The sequence below is a fragment of the Canis lupus genome, chromosome 13 (assembly GCF_003254725.2).
Source record: "Canis lupus dingo isolate Sandy chromosome 13, ASM325472v2, whole genome shotgun sequence".
In the NCBI taxonomy this organism is placed as follows: Eukaryota; Metazoa; Chordata; class Mammalia; order Carnivora; family Canidae; genus Canis; species Canis lupus.
Window position 1 is genome coordinate 8,129,392 of NC_064255.1, and position 21,742 is coordinate 8,151,133.

General features: G+C 37.3%; 1 pseudogene; it reads left to right on the plus strand.

The window, feature by feature from the left end:
- The first annotated feature begins 323 nt into the window (after positions 1-323).
- The window catches only part of LOC112662298 (ubiquitin-conjugating enzyme E2 N-like), a 66,705-nt pseudogene continuing 45,286 nt past the window's right edge, over positions 324-21,742 (plus strand).

Below are 21,742 nucleotides of genomic sequence, written 5' to 3' on the forward strand. Positions count from 1 at the left end.
TCTTCCTAAGTGTCATTAATAGGATACTTAGCTTAATATATGTACTACTAATAAAGAATTTACAATGGAAAAATCAAAATCAAAATAAATAATAATCAATATAATAATAAAATATCAACAATAAAGATAAATAATAATAAAGATAAATAATAATTATAAATAATAAGTTTATGATTTAAATCTCTTTCAGGTAGCGTTTTTGCCCCTAAGCTCAAAGCAAGTGAAATTCAGAGTCATGTGCAGCAGCTGCTTTCTCTGAAGTCAGATACAATCAGCAACGTCATAATTAGGGTTGGAAAAGGCAACTGCTATAATTGGAGTGCTCAGACCGACACACAACTGTATCTTGTGGAGAAGGAACTGGGTCATGAATGGTGATGGCGAATAAGAAACTCCAACTTAGTTTAGGAAGAAGATTAGTCTATAGGTCTAGAGACCTGGCTTCTGGTCCTGATTTACCAATTTGCCATGTGATATTAGCTAAGGTTTTCACCTACCTGGGCTTCAGTTTTCTCATTTTTAAAATGTGTGTGTGTATGTGTATGTGTGAGAGAGAGAGAGAGAGAGAGAGATTTCTGTTTTCCAAATTCACTTTGAAGCACCGGGATTCTATAATCCATTAGGGTAAGGAAAGGTAAAAGCACATGAATCAGATAAGCACTTTTGATAATCTACAAGTTGTGTCAATGGCAGTTGCTGTGGTGCTAAAATGAGTACAGCAGAAGGGTTCTATGTCTGGGAATAGAATGGCATCAACAACAATGACAGCCAGGCTCACCAAGAAATGACTCAGGGAGCTTTCCTCCCAAATACAAATATCTCAACACGAGAAGAGAGCTGGACAGAGTTGGAGAAGGCTGGTGATTTTCTTGGCCACCTGTGAAACTCCTTTCCTGGAAACTAAATTGTTCTTTCCTACCACTAACCCCTTTCATCAATAGGATTGTAACAGCAGCAACCTGTCCTCAGTTACTGGACCAGCTGTGGGTTCATGAGCCAAAGTGGACTAGCAGAGCTTTTCCTCAGAGATTTGGATGTGGCATGTAAAGAGATAAGTAACTTTCTTCTCTTGAATGGCTGACCCTATAACCCTTAGGAGATGTAACAGTCATAACTTCTACCATATGGACAAGATAAGGGGAATCTAACTATAGAGGAAGACAGAAGGATCAGATGGAGATTCAGAAATGTGAATAGATTAGAGACAGGGAGAGTCCTGCTGACTGTAAAGTCTCTCTTCCAGTTCTTCCTGAAATCCAGTGGTATTCTTGTCCTTGGGTTCTATGAGACACCCCAGTATTATTTTGAATTTCTATTAATAAATTGTTGTTTTCCTTAAGTTCATTTGAATTAGTTCTGACTCTTACCAGCTGATGGTAGCTGGAGCCATATATGTGTTTGATTGTGAGTTAAGCTTTTACTACTTCCTATGACTATTGGGGTATTTTGGTTGATTAATTATTAGATACTAGGTATTCAACATAGATTGTTTTCTTTAATGTCCTTACATTCTTTGAAGTAGGCAATAATGTCCCTTTTTTAGGGGTGAATAAACTGAGGTTTAAAAGAGTTTCTAACTCACTTTGAGTTGGACAACTATTAAAAGTGGCAGGGATGCCTTCAAACAGACTTCTGTTAGCTGGATTCTAACCTCAACCAGTTTAGCCTCAGGTTCCTGTGTTTAGCCACTATTTCATGAGTTAGGTAAGATATGAGTTGCTAGTGGGAAATGTGATATAGAGAAAATGTACAAAATGCTAATTTTCCTAATGCTTTCTAATTTCCCAGAAAAGGAAATCAATATGGTTCTGAGTCAGGAATAGAGATAGGAGGAGAAAGTGGTCAGTGTTTAGGGAAGCCTGGTATCAAAGTTTATCTTGTTATGTCAGATTCTGTAATTCTAAAAATTGGAGACTTCATGGAATTGTTAAGGAAAGGAAATTATGTAAGAGTTAGTCATTTAGAAGCGAAGTCTGTGCATCGTTGGCTGGTATTTACCAGTGCCAGAGGTCAAGCATTAGTGGATTCTCCCTCAATGAATTTCTCCCAGGCTGTAGGACCTTATAACTTTTTTCAAGTCCAGCAATGTTGCCTTCATAAGTACTTTTAATCACAAACATTCAGTTGGCCACAAACACATTCCTGTACAATTCCTTCATCTGTGTCTCCTAAAGAGTGAACTGAACTGTTAACTTACTTTTAAACAAAACTGAATAGTTGAAATGTCTGACTGCTTCCTATCAGTATAAAAATATGAATTTGTACAACAGCTGCAACTCATTTCAGCAGGATTAAGTTTTACCCAAAGAAGGACAGAAAAAAAATGTTGTCTGTAACAAGGGAAGACTAATGTTCTCAATGGAAAGAAATGAATATACTCACAGATTTTAATGTTGGTTAACATAAAAATGGCTTTGAAGATTAAATGAGAAACATCCTTTCTATTAGGATTAATCATATTTCCAAATGATTAGTAGTGCAGGTCATGAAGACTGTAAAATTATTAAGGAGTAGGATTCGAAGTACACTACAAAAATCCAAAACAGTAACTATAAAATAGTTGATCAGATTTTATAAAATGTCATGCCAATTCATAAGGAATGGTAAAAATATGCCTTTGAGGTCTTTTCTCATTGAAAGTCTTTGCAATCTTTCTCCATGAATGAACTAATTGGTATCTTTTCAACTGGCCAAAGTTATATAATAATATTAAATAGATGTAAAACACTTTATAAGCACTCATAACCCACTACTGTGAATTAACAACTCTCCCAAGCATGCATGGTGCTGCAGCAGTTACGGGTGTGAGGCTGGACCTCTCAGGACCTCCCTCTAATAGCTGGGCTGAGCATGGAACCCATGGTCAACACTTGCTTTTTAAGTTCATACCTGGGCATTCTCAGCCCACCTAGAGATGATCGATTTCTTAGTAGCCAATCTGTTTATCAAATCATTCAATGAATCATTCAAGAAGCATGGCACAGAGGATGAGAGAAATTAATCAAGAACCAGCTGCTGGGTGTGAACCTTATTAGCTCTCCCATTTGGGCATATGGCTTAACTATCATGCAGCTCAGCTTCCTGGTCGGTCATATGGAGGTAAGACTAATTCCAACCTTATGAGATTGTTATGAAAATAAAAATAAATAAATAATTTAAAAAATCCTTAGGACAGTGCCTGGCATTGTAGTCAGCACTATATAATTGCTGTGTATAAAAATGAAATTCACCATTTTTTATATTCCCCAAATGATTTTTTGCCAGCAATATTTGTTATATGCCTACCAAAAGTCAGGCACTGTGGGTTTCTCAAGATTGATAAGGTATCTTCCCTCACAGAGTTTACATTCCAGGTGGAGAAGGGAGACAATAAAAAAGGTAAACAACTAAATAGCAAGATCATTTCAGATACTGATAGTTTTCATGAAAAAAACTGAGTGATGAAATGAGAAAATTTGAAGTGGGGAGATGGGGAACAGGTTTGGTCAGAGAAGCTTTCTTTAATATTTGAGCCAGGGACTGAAGGATGAGAATGGGGTGAGCCATGTGGAACACAGAGAAGAGACCCAGAAGGATGAAGGGAGGATAACCTTGGTATTCATGGAGTTTTATTAGAGGAGGGTGAGAGTACAATAAGAAGTTGGAGAATCAGGCAAGGAGCTGATGATATAACCTGGGAGATCATACTAAGGAGTTCTTATTTTATTTTTTTAATTTCAAAGAGAGTTTATGTTTATTATGGCTTTTTTTTGTTACAAGCGAATATATTTCGCTTAACAATAGGAAAAAAATGTTGCCTATAGTCAAAACATATTCAAGGGATAAATCTGATCCATGCAGAACTGGATAATCCAGGCCTTCAATAATGACTTCAAGACAGTTTGTATTTCTCCATCTCTTCATTTCATTACTTTGGTTCCTCTCTCAGGCAAGCTTTTACCTTAACATGAAAAGATGGCCATTAGCATCTCCATACCAACACAGTTTTCAATAACTGCAGTGAAAATACCTCAAGATAACTCATTGTTTTGGATTGTCAGGAACTCATTTTGAACCAAACACTTTGCCTGTGACCTGCTGTGCCTGAGTGACTTGCCCACCTCTAGAGCCAGAGGGTGGGGTCAGTCTCATACAGGAGCAATGTAGAAAGAACAGAGATGAGGGCTTTCCTAAAGGAAAATTAACCCGCTCCTAGCAGAAGCAGAAGTCATGGATTCTGGGCAAGTAAACACAGAAGATCTCTATCAGATATTTGACTGATGTCCACTGAAGTATTTCATCTCCATACTTCTTTATGTTTTGGCATCCAGTTCCGCTAGCATCTGTGGAGAAGATGAATTACCATCTGTCGTTGCAGGCATAGGTCCATGCATATTCCATCCTTTTGGCTCCTAAGAGAAGTTGATCTTCTCTGAGACACTTCTGGATCCTTCTGGGGACCAGAAAAACTTTCTTATTCTCTCTGATACCAAAAAACTTGGGGTAGGCACAAGCAGCCCCTAGACACTGTAGTACTGTCTGTTCTTCTGCAACCACCCCTGGTGTGAGGATCACAAGAAGGTTTCCTGCCTCCTTAGGCTCCAGCAGAGCCTGGGAACATATAATCTGCCTTGTGATCCTACTAAACCTCTTTTGGAATTGGGACAATGTGGAGAAGACGGCGTGAGATGCTCCTCAGAGAACTACCTAATCTGTGTTCCTACTGCTCTTCTTTCTCTGCCTCAGTCCTGATTTTTTAAAGCAACTTCAGGATAGAAAAATCAGCTCTTATATGCATTCTTCTGAACTCTGTTGGTTATATATACCAATATGAATTTCATTAATAAAAAGGCAGGTTTCAGGAATGCAAAAATCCTTTATCATATCCTATACCCTTTGCTTAGAATTTTTAAAAGTTTGTCTTGTTTTTTTGAGAATTGACTTTTTTTTCCTTGTTGAGTGTGACTTTCCCAAGGCAGTGACCCTAAGCCATTCGTGTAAATGTCTGAATGTCCCTCTATTGATAAAACACTGTGTGTTCCAAATCTATTGTCAATCTTCCTGGGAGAGTGATGGATATATATGGACAGGGTTGATGTTTCTGAACCCTGTTTTCCAGGTGACCACTTACCTTGTTTATATCATTTCCTAAGATAGAATTTCCAAGAGCTCTTCCAATAAACAATATAAAATTCAGCTTTTGACTGTAATCAACAAAAATGTACTGTGGCTATTTTAAGTAGAAAGGTTTACTTGGATCACATCTGGGGCTCACAGATGGAATGGTATACAGCAGGAATTTAAGTAACTTGTCACCCTCATAGCAGTAAAGAATAACTTCTGGCCCTAACTCATACCCTTGCATCCTTTACCCAGGTCCAGAGAGAGAGTATCTCATTGGCGTGGCTTAGATCACATTCCACCTATCGCATGCACAGGGGGCATGGAAAGAGGTTCTCTGATCTCCGTGACTTGGGCCATAGAAAGCAGAAGCTACTTCCCACCGATACCTTACACAATTGCGAAAGGAAGACTCCTAGAATGGAAATCAAGGGGGGATTAGGAAGGAACAGAACTCCTGGACAGGTAAAATGACTCAGCCCACTGATACAATTCTAGGATTCTGTGTTTTATATAGAATATTGTTTAGGGCTAGAGATAGCACTAAGGTACTATTCGAGAATAATACTATAACCTGTTTATAAAAATTAAAAACAGAAAAACAATCCTCATCCAAATCTTTCCATTAAGAAATACCTTTTCAGACAATTTACTTCATTCTCTTCCTATGCAAAGCTTTGGTTGTGTTATATTATGTACATAGAGGAAGAGAGCATAGCATTGATATTTAGCTCCTCTGTCAAACTGGATGATTCCTTTCTATTAACAAATAGAAAATAAATGAACATAAGAAATCTAGTTTAGAGAAGAGTCAAGGGATATAGAAAGAGCAGGATAAGAGAAAGAAATGAGAGTGGAGTGTGAGAAGGAAAGGAAAAGAATTTCATTTCTTTCCCTTCCCTCTCACTTGTCTCTCTCTATCCCTTTCTCTTCAACTTTATTTTATGTTTTATCTTTTAAAAAGATTTTATTTACTTATTCATTATATATATATATATATATATATATATATATATATATATAGAGAGAGAGAGAGAGAGAGAGAGAGAGAGGCAGACGGAGAAGCAGGCTCCATGCAGGGGGCCTGATGTGGGACTCAATCCCAGGACTCTGCCTTGGGCTGAAGGCAGGCGCTAAATCACTGAGCCACCCAGGGATCCCCTCTTAAATTTATTTTGATGTCAGTACCCATTCTCTGGCATCTGCTATTGGCAAAAGACGGGTGAGGTAACTTCTGCAATCTTAACTATACTCTCACCCTAACAATTACCACAAAATGACAATTCAAAAATTCAACAAAAAATAAAATACCACACAGAGATTTCTGGGATCTTTTCCTCCTCTTTCCCTTAAAACTTCTGGAATCACCTTTAGTTTGTTCATTGGACTCAATTTGTGAGCATTTACCACATAAAGCTAACTTACAGTTTTTGGCTTTTTCTCATGGTGGTTTGGTAAATAATTGTCCATGCTTTGAAAATGTATAGTTTTGTATAGATTGAAATTACAGTTACATGTAAACTTGCTAACAAATGTGTTTCCATTAAATTTGCAGTCTATACCCAATGGTAAGGAAAATGTAGAACTCTGTTTCCCTAGCTTTAACGATTTCTTTCACAGAAGATCCCTTTAGATCTTAATTGGAGGTAGACCAACAAATTCATTCATTCAGCTCAGTAACTACTAGATAGATATGCCATTGGATTGGCTGAATGTTTTTCATAGGATTCAAGTTTTTGGCTTCTTGTGATTCAAGTCATAAGGCTTTTATTAGAAATAAAAAATAATCACCACTATCATCTTCAATAATTATTGAACACTATCTTTTAGGAACTTCACTCAGCACTAAATGATATCACATTAAATGTACTTTCATTTAATCCTAATGACCATCTTATGACGCTACACATTATGTTATGTGTTGAGATATGTATTGTCATTGTAATTATAATCTCCATTTTATAGGCCTCATAAATAAGTTGTATGTACATGTGTTTGTATGTGTGTGCTTGTGTACTAATGGAGGTTTAATGAACTTCCATGTCTATGGGGGGATACTCAGAGTATTTCCTCCAGCCCTAGTAGCACGAACTTGAAATGTGCCACAAATATTTAAATCTCCAGTTGCCTTCGAAAATTATTTAAAATGACAACATATAAAGGTAATTAAAAATATGACCCCTTGGCCTGGTGACTTAGGTTACAATTTCTATAAATTCTAATTCTCTATTTTCTACGAATTCTAATTTTCTAATTATTTTCTATATCCTTTTTTATATTTCTCATACAGATATTAGAATTTTTTCCCTTTGATTACAGTATTAATATACTTTGCACCATTTTCTGTCTTATTGTACGAGCTAGATCCTCCAGCTAAATGAATGTTGCATAGAAGCAGAAATAGCTAGAATCTTTGCCCTGTTTTTGTTTTTAAAGGGAATATTTAAAAATAAATTTCAGCCATTACTGTATATTTTTGTTAGATTTTCATGACTAATTGTGCCTGTTATGCAATTCTTCTCAGCTACAAGTGTACATCTTATTGCCTGCCCTGTGAAAATGGAGATGGGCCCTTTAAATATTTCTCCTTTGACAGCTGGCATGAGTTAAACTTTGACAGTACAGGGCAATAGAAAGATATTGCAGGAGGTTGTCCTTCTTTCCTATCTCCATGACAAGCTGCAGTGAAATCTTTCATTCTCTCTGCCTTTGCCTTAGATCCCCAACATGTTTAATTTGGGTTATAACTAATGCTTTGGCCTTACCCAAATTGTTTCTTCCCTCAGCCATATAGCCAATTTAGTTAATGTTCTAAAACATTAGCTTCAGATACTCCTCTCATTCCTTACATGATGATATTCCTGAAATTTTACCAAAGTCAAATACGTGCAAGCCATCAAAGGAATTAGATATTATAAGGAAATTCTCTTTCTGGAGGATGAAAAATTGATCACAAATTGTTAATTACAGTCCACCTTTTAGACAGGGCTGCTAAAAATTTATAACTAACATGTCATACATGTTCTTTTACTTTGTTCTTTTCCTTCCTAAGTACTAGTATAGTCAATGAGCTGAGGTTCAATGAATCCTTCTGTTCAGTCTAATGATTCCTTATCTTTATCTCAAGTTTATTAAGTTCATGAGATCTTTGCTTGTCATCACTGAGGTCGGCACTTTTTGGGTAATATTAGTGTTGTAAAATAATGAGTAAAAGGCAACAAAACTATAATTTTGTGCAAAGATGCTGACATAAATTATACAGAGAGTACTATCATCAAAAGGTAATGTTTTAGATGGCTCCAGCACATAAATTTAGAACATAGAAAGCAATTTTAGGGTTTTCAAACATAATGTCAGAATGTGAGCACTGTTTATGCTTTTTTTTTTTTTTTTTTTGGAAACTGTATCTTCTGATTGGTGATAACCATACCAGCATGGGGTACAGTATAAATCCCATCTCCTTTTCATATTTCAGTTAAATAAAATTAAATAGTTTGAGTCATCATTTAACCTCTTCCAACAATCTTCCTTTGTTCCCAGGATCTACATTTAGAACAATTCTAAGAATAATAAAAATTCTCATAGCTATTGACATTTAGGTAGTGCTTACAATGTATGCTTTGCATCTATTAATGCATTTGGTGATGACAACAACCCTATAAGTATATATTATTGAAATATCTATTTAATATAGCAGGAAACTGAGATACAGAAAGGTCACACAGGTGGCCTCTATGGCGTGGGTGCATTACTTCAAGCTTTATGGAGAGCAGAGCCATCAGCAAAAGGTGAAAAACTAGTTTTGTAAGTAACTCTGAAAAAGCACTGAAATGTTAAATATTTTCGGGGAGATCTCTCTAGGGATATCAAAAGGTAACAGAGCAAGACTTAGATCAACTGTAAGTCCTCCATTATGAGGGATTGGTCCAGAGATACTGAAATCTGTATTTTTATGATTAATAAGACTCCAAAGTGCCGACGGTTTTGTGGAGCTGAGAAACACTTTGAATACAAAGATGATCTTATCTACTATCCACGATTAGCTTTCAAGATATACATTATGATTTCTATCTTAGATGTTTAAGAAACTGGAACTCAGAGAAATAAGTAACTTACTCAAGACCAGGATTCTTGTAAGTAGCAGAGCTGGGATTCAAACCCAGCTATTTCTGACTCTAAAGTTCACATTCTCTGCACTGTGCATACTGTCTTCCTGCTAGGATGGAAAAAAAAAAATACTGTGGTGTCTTCTGTTTGACATATACAGGCAAAGCATTCCTTTCTCAGTACTTGGCATTTCTCATGACCTAGAATTAGAATTCATTGATATTTTTATAAAATAAAGTCCCCAGTGAAGAGTTTTATCCTTACTCAAGTTAGATAAACCTCAGTATGCCGCTACAATCTGATGATTCTCAATGTGGTTTTCTTTAGAAAGCATGAGTTCAGATGCAGTCATCACTTCTAATGTGTAAATAAATGCATGTGTATAGCACAGTTGCTCACTCTCAGTTCATGTGGCATACAGAACACTGTGAGACCTTCCATTTCCCACAGTACACAGTGCAGCCTCACAGAAGAATTTTTCAATGTTTATAACAAAATGTGTTTCCCAAGGGATTATGTTCCTCATAAATCTGTACAGTATCCTACTTAAGAAATTCTTTGAAAATCTGCCTTCATTAAAAAAAATAAAAATAAAATTGTCCCTCAGTTGTGAAAGGGAGAGAAGGGGTTATATATCAATAGAAATATAACCCAATCAGGGGAATCTGCATTAGATTAGATTCAGTTCATATCAGTTCTGATGAGATTGTAAATTTTGCTTTTATCATAGGTAATCTGATCACGCATTAGGTTTAATTTTGAACAATTTGTGATATTATAATTCAGAGGAAACTTCATTCCAAACAAAGGGGAAATGCCATTGCTTATGGCCAAAGTTAACAGTTTCACTGAGAACCTGGGTTCAGTTGTTTGCCATTTCCATGTGAGTCGGAGAAGCATATTTGATTCATTTGGACTCCTCAGAGGAGGGCGTGAATGGTTCCCGTGTGCACTAGTTTCATCTGTACCTGATACTGTTTTTTTCTCAGCCTGGGTCAAGTTGCGAAGTGATGCCGTCTTCCCTTTCTTGTGCCTAATTTTGACTGGCTAATAATCATGCAATGTTTCAGAAAATAAAGCCCTCTTAGTAGAGTTAAGAATTTAAACCCCATGCTACACAATTAGGGTTTTTACAGGAACACACAAATGTAACATTTAATTTCTATAAATGTATATTTTTTAAAAACTATATGTATAGGAGGAGGTAAGATAAAAACAAATATGTATGGGAGTCAGTCCCTTACAACTATGCAAAAGTTTCCAAACTAATTGCCTGAAGGAAAACCAAGAATATCTTTTGCCAAGAATGTTTCCCTCTAGTATTTTAATCCCAATAAATTCTATGTGTTTCAGAAAATGAATCCATTCTTTTCTAGCATCTTTAATTTGTTGATGTCTAGGATTTTCTACATTTTAATCATAGTATGAAATGAAACATTAGTTTTGAAAAGATATAGTTTGAGTTTTATACTTGGTTAGAATCTGAAAAGGTTGTTTTGAATATTTGAGTTTTTTCTTCCCTTTTAACAATCATGAATAAACTACTGTTCTTACACAATGTAGATGATTAAACGATAAAATTAGGAAGTAAATTCAACAATGGAGTAACAATGAAAACTCATGAGGGCTGTAGTGATGCTAGGCCATGGTATTTCATTGAAATGGTTGTTGCTTCTTAGCAAATGATGTGTCACTGCTTTGGGGCTGGCGTGTGGGAGGCCAAATGACTGCTGAAAATCTAGCAGTTGTAATATCTTAAGCCAGAAAATGTGTTGAAACAAATCTTCAAGTCAGCAGCAGAATCTGAAAACCCTACTAATGAACGCCTGTCCTGTTCTCTTAGCTAGGAATGCATTATCCCACTCCCACCACTCCTGCCACACCATCTCCAGATGGTCAAACTCTTTTTTGTATTTTTAAATCCAGATCAAATACCACCTTCTCCACAAATTGTGCCCCTGTGTCTTCCTCCCCACTTGAAAGTCAGTTCTTGTGTCTTTAAATGCTCATATTACTGCCTGTGTCTTTCTTGAGGCAGATTTACTCCTCTTTATTAGAGCCATCTGAATCCATGTCTCATTTCCCCTACTTGATTCTAAAAACTCTTCCAGTTCAGGTTCATTATCTGATTCATCTCTGACTTCTACATAGACCTCAGGGAATGCTCTACACAGGCCAAGAATAACAATGCGGAGACCTTACATTTATTGAGAGTTTACTCAGTGTGAAAAGTTTCGTTTAATCCTTCAAAACACATACAAGACTGGTACTATTATTATTTCTATTTTCCAAGTATGAGACCTGAGACTTCAAGAGAATAAATAAGTGGGAAATATTCCAACACAGGACTCAAACCCAGGCAATGTGACTTCAGGACTGATGCTCCAAAAAAGGGGAAGGGCATTAAGAAAACATGAATTTACCAAGTAGTTGACAGAATACAAAACAGAGGTGAAGGTTATATGTTCTAGTCTTCTTCTAGAAGAACATTCAGATAAATACTTCCCACCTTTCATGCTCCAGCCCTTTCAAAACAATACAAAAACAGCAGTCCACTGTCTCCCTCTATCCAGTGTTTGGGTCAGTTTTATTCTAACTTGGCAGAGCCAAGTTTTAAATTCAGGACCGCTGAAGCTAAAGCCTGACATTAGCAGCCACTCTACTAGGGTCCTCCAATCCCTTGAAGGTTAATCCTCAGCTTCTGTTTTGGTCATTAAAACTCTGTGTCCCTCTGTTGTCTTGCTGACCAAGTCCTAAAAACTCTTCCTTTCAAGCCTGTTTTTCCATATACTAAGGCTTCTAATTTCTCCCCCAGCCTCTTGTTTTCAAGGTCAAACCAGTCACCTTTTTCATTTTTTTCCTGAAGGTCAAATTTTTAGGTCTTGCCACATTCTTGCTGTTCCTTCTGTGTCCTCTTCAAGTTCTGCACACATGATAATAATATTAAGTAACTGCTTTGAGTTTTTCAGTTGTTGATCTAATAACTGTCATGTGCGTTTTTCTGAAAACAATAATTGCAAGATTGCATGGCTGATTCAGTAACTCTGCTGTCATGTGCATGAATATAAAATAAACACAAGGGAGCAGATGAGAGTAAGGGAAAGCAACTGCCAACTAGACCTTTAGAAAAGAATGATGTTCTGTAACCTCAGGAGCCATTGAGCACAACTGAACCATATCTATTTTGGGGAATATATTTAGGATACATGAAATATTGTGGCTTTCCTTCCCTGCCCCCTATACATTTGAGGTATATGGAACTGATCTAGTGCATAATGGTAAGCAGCCTAGTAACCTTGGTTATATGGTACTTTGAGTTAAGAGTGTAGTTCAGAACTATTTCTAGCATTTTCTTCCTATCAAGATTCATAATGATATAGCAATGCTGCATACACATCTTTTCTATGTTTCAATATTTTTGTGCTTGCTCTATAGAAATGACTCAACATGATATTTTTTATATACAAGGCATACAGATTTTATGGGGTTATTATGTGTGGTTTCAGTATTGATCTCAGGGGTTTTGTTTGTTTGTTTGTTTGTTTTTTAAATTAGTCTCTGCCAAAATACATGGGAGTAAAGAAGAATTTCAACATTTTCTTGCACACACCATAAAATACAAAGCCATTTCCTCTCATACTTTTAAGGGTTTTTCCAACAGAAGAAGTATATAAAAGCAGGCACTGAATAACTATCAAGTAAGACACATCTTACTCTTTTCATTACTATGAATCATCATTATTGTTACCGTTATGATTAGAGAAAGCCATCTCACTGCTAGTCATCACTAGCGTTTTGTCTTAACACTTTTTGGAATTTGAAATTTTAATTTGCTTATTTTGGTGATGAGTTTCCATAAGAAATCTTACCTAATTAGCCTAGGTACCAAGCCCATCTCGAATAGGTTCTTATTCTTGATCTATGTATAATTTAAATATGTCCTTGCATTTCCTTCTTTTGGTTTGATTCTAGCCTGCTCTTTTAACTTTGTGTGTGTCTCGGCCCCAATGTTGCCTTACTTTGGAGCACTTCTCAAACTTTAATGTGGATACAAATCACCTGGGGATCTCATTAAAGGCCCCATTCTTACTAGGTCCCTGGTGGGCCACAGATTCTGTACTCTCTTTTTTAAAAAAATATTTTATTTATTCATGAGAGACAGAGAGAGAGAGAGAGGGAAGGAAAGGCAGAGACACAGGCAGAGGGAGAAGCAGGCTCCATGCAGGGAGCCTGATGTGGGACTCAATTCCAGGTTTCCAGGATCATGCCCTGGGCTGAAGTTGGCGCTAAACCACTGAGCCACCTGGGCTGCCCAGATTCTGTATTTCTGATTAATTTTCTGGTGATGCTGATGCTGCTAGATCTGTGGACAATGCTTTGAATAGAGAACAACTTTACATTTAATAAGTTTTCAATCCTAAATGCAAAACTAGTCATTCATTTATTCAACAAATATTTATTGAAGCTCACCGTGTGCCAGGTAAATCAAATACTCTTCATTCTAATGCAAAGTCACCTACTTTTTTCCCACCATTTCTACTGCTACTACCACTCAAGTTCAGTGCTAAAATGATCTCTTCTGGACTTTTGCAATAGCTACTAAATGCATCTCTCTAGATACATCCTTGTTTCTTTTGTCAATTTATTTCTTTTAAATAGCCAACAAAAACAGATTTTAAAAATACACTTCTAATGATTTCAATTGACTGCTAAAATAAAATCCCAAAGTTTTGACTTAAAAAAATCAGCAAGGTCCTGCTTACCTTCATCTACCATCACTCTCCTTCTGGCTTTTGATGTTTCAGACATTTTGGCATTTTTTCAGTTACTAAGGTGCTAAGCTTCTTTACATTCCAAGTCCTTTGCACATGCTGTTCCTTTGCCTGGAATTCCCTTCCTCCTCTTCTTTATCCAGTAACTATTCACCCTTCTGATCTTAGATTAATGCCACTTCATCAGAGAACCCTCATTTGACCTTCCAGAATGTCAAGAAATCCTGTTACAAGTCCTTTCAATGTCACTTATTTCTTTTGGGGGACACTTTTCATGGACATAACTACAATTCAACATGCAAATTAACCTGCTTCCTCTGGTAACCAGTTACATAATGGAATGGATCATGTCTTTTTTATTTTTATACATCTAGTTGTTTTCACAGTGCCTGGCAAATAGTTGGTGTCAACAAATAATAAATGAAATGATAAAAAAAAATAGAACTTGGAACATTCTGGTCCATCTGGATCCCTCTGTTAAAAACAGAAGTAGTTTGCCAATTTTCAAAGAACCAATCTACAACAAAATGCACATCATTAAAATGTTATCCAGTTTCTTAGATGTATTCATTCGGTGTTTCAGTGTCTTTCAGTGTTTCCATGTCATTTATATGGTGTCCAATTTCCTCTGAAGTTCAGGAGATGACTAATAGAAAACTTAAATTACTTGCATATGAAAAAAACTCCAGCTGTTTATGTATTTGAGAAGTGTTTAATATACTGCCACATACAATCTTCTCCTACTGCTTCATAAATTGTTTCTGATGACACATAGTCTTTGTATATGGTGAATTATTATATGCTTTTAAGAATCCTTTGTCAAAAAGGAAGATGAATCTCCGGGAGCTACCTCTGAGAAAACCTTTGTAATTACATTATTTGGCTATTTTAAAAAGCTATGGTCTCATCTTTTCTCTGGTTGATAAATTTAATTTGTGAAAATATGTGTTGAATCTATTTCTCAAAGTTCTGCCACCACTGTGGGGCACAAAAGAACAGGAATGGAGGGGTTCCTCGTGATGAACCTTGGGTCCTGCATGCCCCTACATATTTAGGACCACATATGCACTGGCCTAGGAGATTTCTATAATCCCTTCAGAAAGTGGTATTTTAGAAATAGTTTTAGGTCTGGAGAGTCATCCTTAATTTTCTGAAATCAGTGGAGAAGCAAAAATAATTTTGGAAAATCCACCTATCCATCTTTCGCATAGTAAACAGGACAAATAATTCAAACGGGTGAATGGAAATAATGTTGCTTGTGGCTTGGTTAACATATCTCCTGAAGGCCTCTATTACTGCCTGACCCAAGACGATCTCAAGCATTGACCTCAGCCCTCCCCAGGCTGACACATTCTGTATCTCCAAAGTGGTGAGTCAGCTTTATTTTAAGCCCTGAATGGAGTGGGGCTTATTCTCCTCAGGTCCACAGTGGGCTCCAGGCCAGCAGCAGCTGTCTGCTCAGCGGGTTTCAGCCTACTGCTCAATGCAGAATGAGAACCCTTGGCAGGGAGGAATGAAATCCCCATGCTGATGGGAAAACGCTTATGTTGTCTACCCTCTCTTTGTTGCTGTTATTTTACAGTCCAAGTCCCATTTACGAGACATCAGGAAAAAGCTGCTCCAACCTCATAGCAGTGGAAACAGTCATTCTCACTGGTACACTGCACCGACACAGCTTAGCTCCTGAGCCAAGCCCGAGGAGGATGGCAGGCCTTCTGTAAACAGAGAGCTCTGACTACGCAGCACCACAGGGTTATCTCGGCCGTGTCCTGGCACTAACTCTTCCTCACCTTCTCATATGTGCACCTTCTCATCTTATCTCATTCCCAAAGGTTTAATAATAGTCTAACAATTGTTTTCCAATTTTTGTCCTCCATTTTCGTTATCCATTTGAGTAAACACACTTAAGATGTTTAAACTTTAATCTTCTAGCTGAGTTTCCCAATTTACAAGCATGGTTGATGGCTAAGGTAACCAGTCTATGAATGAGTCAAGAGGCTCAGTCCTTCCACAGTCTCTGAAGACTTTTATTTTTGTGGTATTTCAGAGATTCTCCTCCGATTTTCCTTTGCTTCCTAAGGTCAAATTCTATGGTTATATCCCTAAAGGATCCTGGGATATGCTAATAACAACTCATATTGTCTGCTTAGGTTCTGGGGGAAAATGAAGGGTTTTAAAATTCCCCACAAGAAATAAACCGCCCACCCTAATTCTCTCTCCTCTCTTTCACTGTTCACATGTACTTCTCTCTTCCTCTTATCTTTTCATTTCACTGTAAAGCCTTTTCATTCTTCTCTTCATTCACTTAACAGCGTTATGCTGAGGCTTGCCATGTACTAGACACGAGAGAGGCAATAATGAACAAGGCCGAACTTCTCCCTGACCAGTTTGCATTCCAGTGAGGAAAACCAACAATAAATAGGTGAGCAAAGTCATAATTGAGAGAGTAATGAGTTGCTGTTATAGATAATAATGGAGACAGTTTCCTTTCTACCTGAAGTAAAAGCACTCTACCTAGAATTCAGAGGAACATGCTCTGAAAAATTGTATTTAAGCTGAGATCTAAAGAATGAGATCATCGCACATGCAAAGAACTTGGGAGAAACATTTCAGGCAGAGGGAAGGGGAGGGAACAGAAAAGATCTTGTGGTATTTTAGAGACTGACTGAAATCCAGAGTAGCTGGAGGGTAATAGAGTGTCCCCAGTTGAACTTGATGAGGGAAGCTGGGGCCAGAACTACAGAGCTCTGTAGGTCATAGAAAACTCTTGAAGAACGATGTTAGACTTTTTGTGAGGACCTTGTAGGAGCTCTGGTGATTGTGGGGCAAAACCAGGTAAGAGTCCCAAAGAAATCATCTGCTTGGTAGATTACGTATAGATGTGTTCAGCCTAAACCTGGAATGAGGGTCAGGGGAGAAACTCAAGAAATTCCCTTCTCAAGAACATTATCCACAAAGAAGTATCCAGAAGAACCAGTGTTCTTATTTTCAAGAGTACATTGTGTAATGTAATATATACAGTGTTGTATATTCCAGCACTTGGAATGTTTCCCCTCTGTATTTTTCAGGACATACTTTCACCCACTCGTTGACTACTTATCTCTGTATTCTAGACCTATTTAGCAGGCATCCAGGTTGGGTAGACCAATGCAAATTTCTAGGCAAATTTGGCTGAGCCCATCCTACTTGAATACAGACTAAAATAACCTCAACAAACTCCTTTTAGCTTTTTATTCTCATGGTTCTTTTCTATGTGAATGCCTGTTGAGTTTGTACTTTGTACCATATTCCACATCTGCTAGTATTTGACTTTTAAAAATTCTTAATATGCTTTCATCATGCTCCCAGGTTACAGGTTAAAATGTGATCATTTGATTCCTAGATTTCTCCTTCAATTTTTTTTTTGTTGGAGGATTACCATCAAGCTGTAAACTCCTGATACTTTGGTAATAGTTTTAGAAATTTAAAATACAAATGCACTTTCTGCATTATTTTCCAATACAGAATTTTTTTCAACACTACTTCAAATGAACACTTTAATTGACTTCCTCAGGCTCTTTCAATAATAGGTTGAGCCAAAGGTGAAATAATATCTTATTATTTGCATTACTGTATTTCAGAGCATAGGACTAAATCTGGTGGAGAAGTAGGAAAAGTCACATATAAAGGACCCAGATGGTGGAATACCACATGTTCTATGTCTTAGTGTGAGAAACAGCTCAAGCAAGTAAACTATTCCCAGACATTTATTACATAGCCCAGGTTTGGAATAATTATTGTGCTTCTGGCAGGAGACAAAGGTGGAAAATGGAAATTTAAGTAGAGTTAATATTAAGGAATTATTGCATTCTTTTCTGAACATAATCACCTGTAACTGGAAAAGTAATGGTTCCATATGTCATGTTCTTTATTGATTTCTTTTAGATATTTGTGCTTACTCGACCAAGTGTAGGTATGGGATGTTGCTAACCCAGTTTTTTTTAAAGATTTTATTTGCTTATTTGAGAGAGAGAGAGTATGTGTGCACAGGTGGTGGGGGAGGGGCAGAGGGTGTGGGAGAAGCAGACTCCCTGCTGAGCAGAGAGCCCAATTTGGGGTTCCAATCCCAGGATCTAGGGATCATGACCTGAGCTTCAGGCAGATGCCCAACCAACTGAGCCACTCAGGCCCACCTAGCCCAGATATTCTTGAGAAATTAATAAAATCAAGTGGTTATTAATAATAAGACAGTATGTTTAGAGTATTTAGTTCCATTTCAAAATAGAAGCTAATATCTAACATAATAGAAGCTAATACTTCAAAAACTATAAATGGCATACTTTTATGAAAATGCCTAAAAGCATATCCTCCCTGTGATATCTATACAATTTTCAAACAAATTGACATACATTTTGCCTACTCACTACAAACTGTAGCAACAATTTCATTTAATCACTTTGTACATCCACTTCTAAATGTATACGGCAAATCTCTTTTTCATGGCACTTCTTAACACGAGGTCACTAATTTTTGTGCAGGCTTTTCAGTATCTCACTAATATTCTTTCTTTCTTTTCTTTTCCTTCCTTCCTTCCTTCCTTCCTTCCTTCCTTCCTTCCTTCCTTCCTTCCTTCCTTCCTTCCTTCCTTTCTTCTTCCAGAGAGAGAGGGAGAAGGAAGGGGAGAGAGAGGGGTAGAGGGGGAGGGAAAGAATCTCCAGGAGACTCCATACTGAGCACAGAGCCCCATGTGGGGCTCTATCTCATAATCCTGAGATCATGACCTGATCTGAAACCAAGAGTTGGATGCTTAACCAACTCAGCCACCCAGGCACCCCTGATGTTATTTCTCTATTAATAAAACTTTACTTCTCTCACTGAGACTACCTAGTTTATCCCAACAGATTTTTTTTATTGCCCAGATGAAGATTATACAGCATGACAGCCCTTTGATTAATAAAACATTAGCTTTTTTTAAAATTCAGAAATTAGTAAATGGACCAGGACTGACTGTAACAAATACCTTATTTCAGCTGAATATCACCAACAAAGTACATCTTGCTTCTGTTAGCATAAACACAATGATCTAGAAGAGATAGCTACTCAGAACTCCAAAGAGAAAATCACCAATAAAAAACTATGCATAAATCATGGCTCTCTTGGCTTTGATAATATAATGCATGATAATGGGAAAGAATCAAATATTTATTCTATATTTCCTGTGTGAATTTTATCTTAGGGTATATAGATAGCTGGGGATGGAAAGTTTTTATTTAAGAATAATACAAACTAATGAACAAGAAAAAGGATTTACAAAATCACCTAAAAATATTCTTGAAAAAAATAAGTATAATTCAGGCCAAAGTGTCAAGATTTATATCCAGTGAATGTTTTAAAAACTATCCTGTATGACTGAATTTCAAACACTAGTATAAGGCCTCCTTTTTTTCAGGATGGAAATTAAGACCTGGACAAGTAAAGGAACTTGGCTCTTGTCATGCAAGGATCCAGTGGCTTTTTTCATACTAGAATCATAAGCTACATCTCTTAAATCCTGATCTTTTGTTCTTTTAAGATACCTAACTGCTTGTTATTTTGGTGCTCTATCTATGACACTTGAAGAATGTCCCTATGGATTCTCCTGGGTAACAAAGCCAATGAGTCATAAAATGGCTGTTGTCTTTATTTTAAAATTTCTAGGAGAAGGAGCCTGAAAATGAAACAAAGTGATTGAAGATTCAGAGGCCTTCCTCCCAAGACTTTTTTTAGAGTTAAGTTTACAGAAGTCCATGTTTGCAGTATGTCCAGTGGTCAGAATCATGACTACCCAGTAAGTTTAAGCAAAAACTTTGGTTCTTTGTAATTAGGGGGATCTGCGGGAAGAGGGAATCTCTAACACATTCTTCCCAGGCTTTGCCATAACTCTCCGTGGCTTACTGCTCAGAAAGGAGGAAAAGTATGAGGAAAACAAACAGAGACAGACCTTCTTTGTGCATTGGCTTTTGGCCTGCCAAATCAGCTGGCTGGACGCAGAGGCAATTTCCTTAGTGTTTGCAGCCTTACGCTGACTTCTGCGTGGGGAAGTTGGGCAATATTTATTGTTGAATGGGACCCTGGGAGATTATTCTTGGAAGAAACAACTTCTGTGAACCTTTGTGTGTTGACTGAAAATCTCTTCTAGGTTTCACAAACTGGATGTAGGTTTCACAAACTGGATGTAATTCCCTCCTCCCAACACAAAAAGGACAGTGAAACAAAGAAAAATTCTTCAATCCATATAGATATGGCTTCTTACTCATGATTTACTTTGAGAGCACTGAGTTAGGGAAGTGTGGAAATAGGGAGATAAACTTTAAGATACCATGAGCTGCTCTCTAGGAGTTTGTGAACCATTGAAATGGAAAAATATCTCTTTACTAGTTATTCATTTAAAGGTCATGTTTTGACTTCCTTTACATGTAGAGTCATGGGTCAATTACTCAGAGATATGACAATGAATGAAACATACTCTTTGGCTTTAAGGTGCTTACACAATTCACCGTCTTCCAAAAAAAAAGTAAAACAATCGTAAGAATAAATGAACCATCTGGTATCAATATTAGTGTGATTTACATAGTCCATTAAGTGTCATTAAATAGTCATGCAAATGCTCTTTCTCTCTCTAAATTAATGTCTGAGAATAGGGAGAAAGTGGCGGTGAGCACATAACCTTAAGTAGGGAAGGGCCAGGGCCTTGGGCTTTGCTGTGTTCCTAGTCCTCTTGTCATTTGCAGCTGAGGTGAGATTCATGAGCTGGTCTTTTCCATGAGGTCAGGGCTGAGCAGCTCTCTCTGGCAAATGAGCCTCACACTGGCTTCTGGTAAGAAGTCATGTAGTCAAACCAGTATGACAAGCCCCCCAGCCAGAGTCTCAGTTGTTTAGAAACCCAGGGTGACACCAGAAAGTTAACCTTTGCAGATTTCCTCCACGTGACCATGTAGTATTGCCAAATTGCTGTGGCCACTGCCCATCTTGGTGACTAGAAGGTGTTTCCTCTAGAGGTAACATCTCTCCAGGAGTCTAAATGTGGAGAGAGAAAAGCTCTTCTTTGCCTTCAGTGTCTCCCTGACCTCTCTGGAATGTTCTCTCCTTTTCACCAGAGAGGACATCAAAGATACCTATCTGACTAACATCCATTTTATTTTTCTCTTCCCTTCTCCTTCCCACAAATTTCCTAGGCCTGGAAAAGGTCAAGCATTTCTTCCATTTGCCCCAAATCTTATCTTCTCTTTACATTCATTTGATCCAGATGGAGCGTGCCCTCAACACCATAGTGAATCCCCTGAGCATTTTTATAACCTAAACAGGGAGCAAAGGCACTGGGGATCCTGAACATTCTACTCTTATAACAGCAGTCTCTTTTGATCTCAGAGGCCAGGTAGGATTTTATTCTTTCTCTTCATAATACCCAAATATCTGCCGAGGTTAATGGGTGTTTTGGGTAGATGAGGATGGAGCTCTAGTACTCAGAAAGTCTAAATGAAAAGTATATTGATAAGGTTTACAGCATCAACTTGTTTGTGACTATTATACTTATCATTAGGAGTTGTTTTACCCATTACCCCCTACAGTTCCAAAGGGCTGATGAGTTTTAATCCTCATGTAAAGAACTCTCCAGAAATGAGTAAAATCTAGTTTATTTTCCAGTATAATCTCTATGAAACAGGGATATCAGAAGCTTTGAACAACTACTTGCATTGACAGGAAGTAGTGCCAGAAGTTTCTATAATGGGAGAAGCCACTTTTAG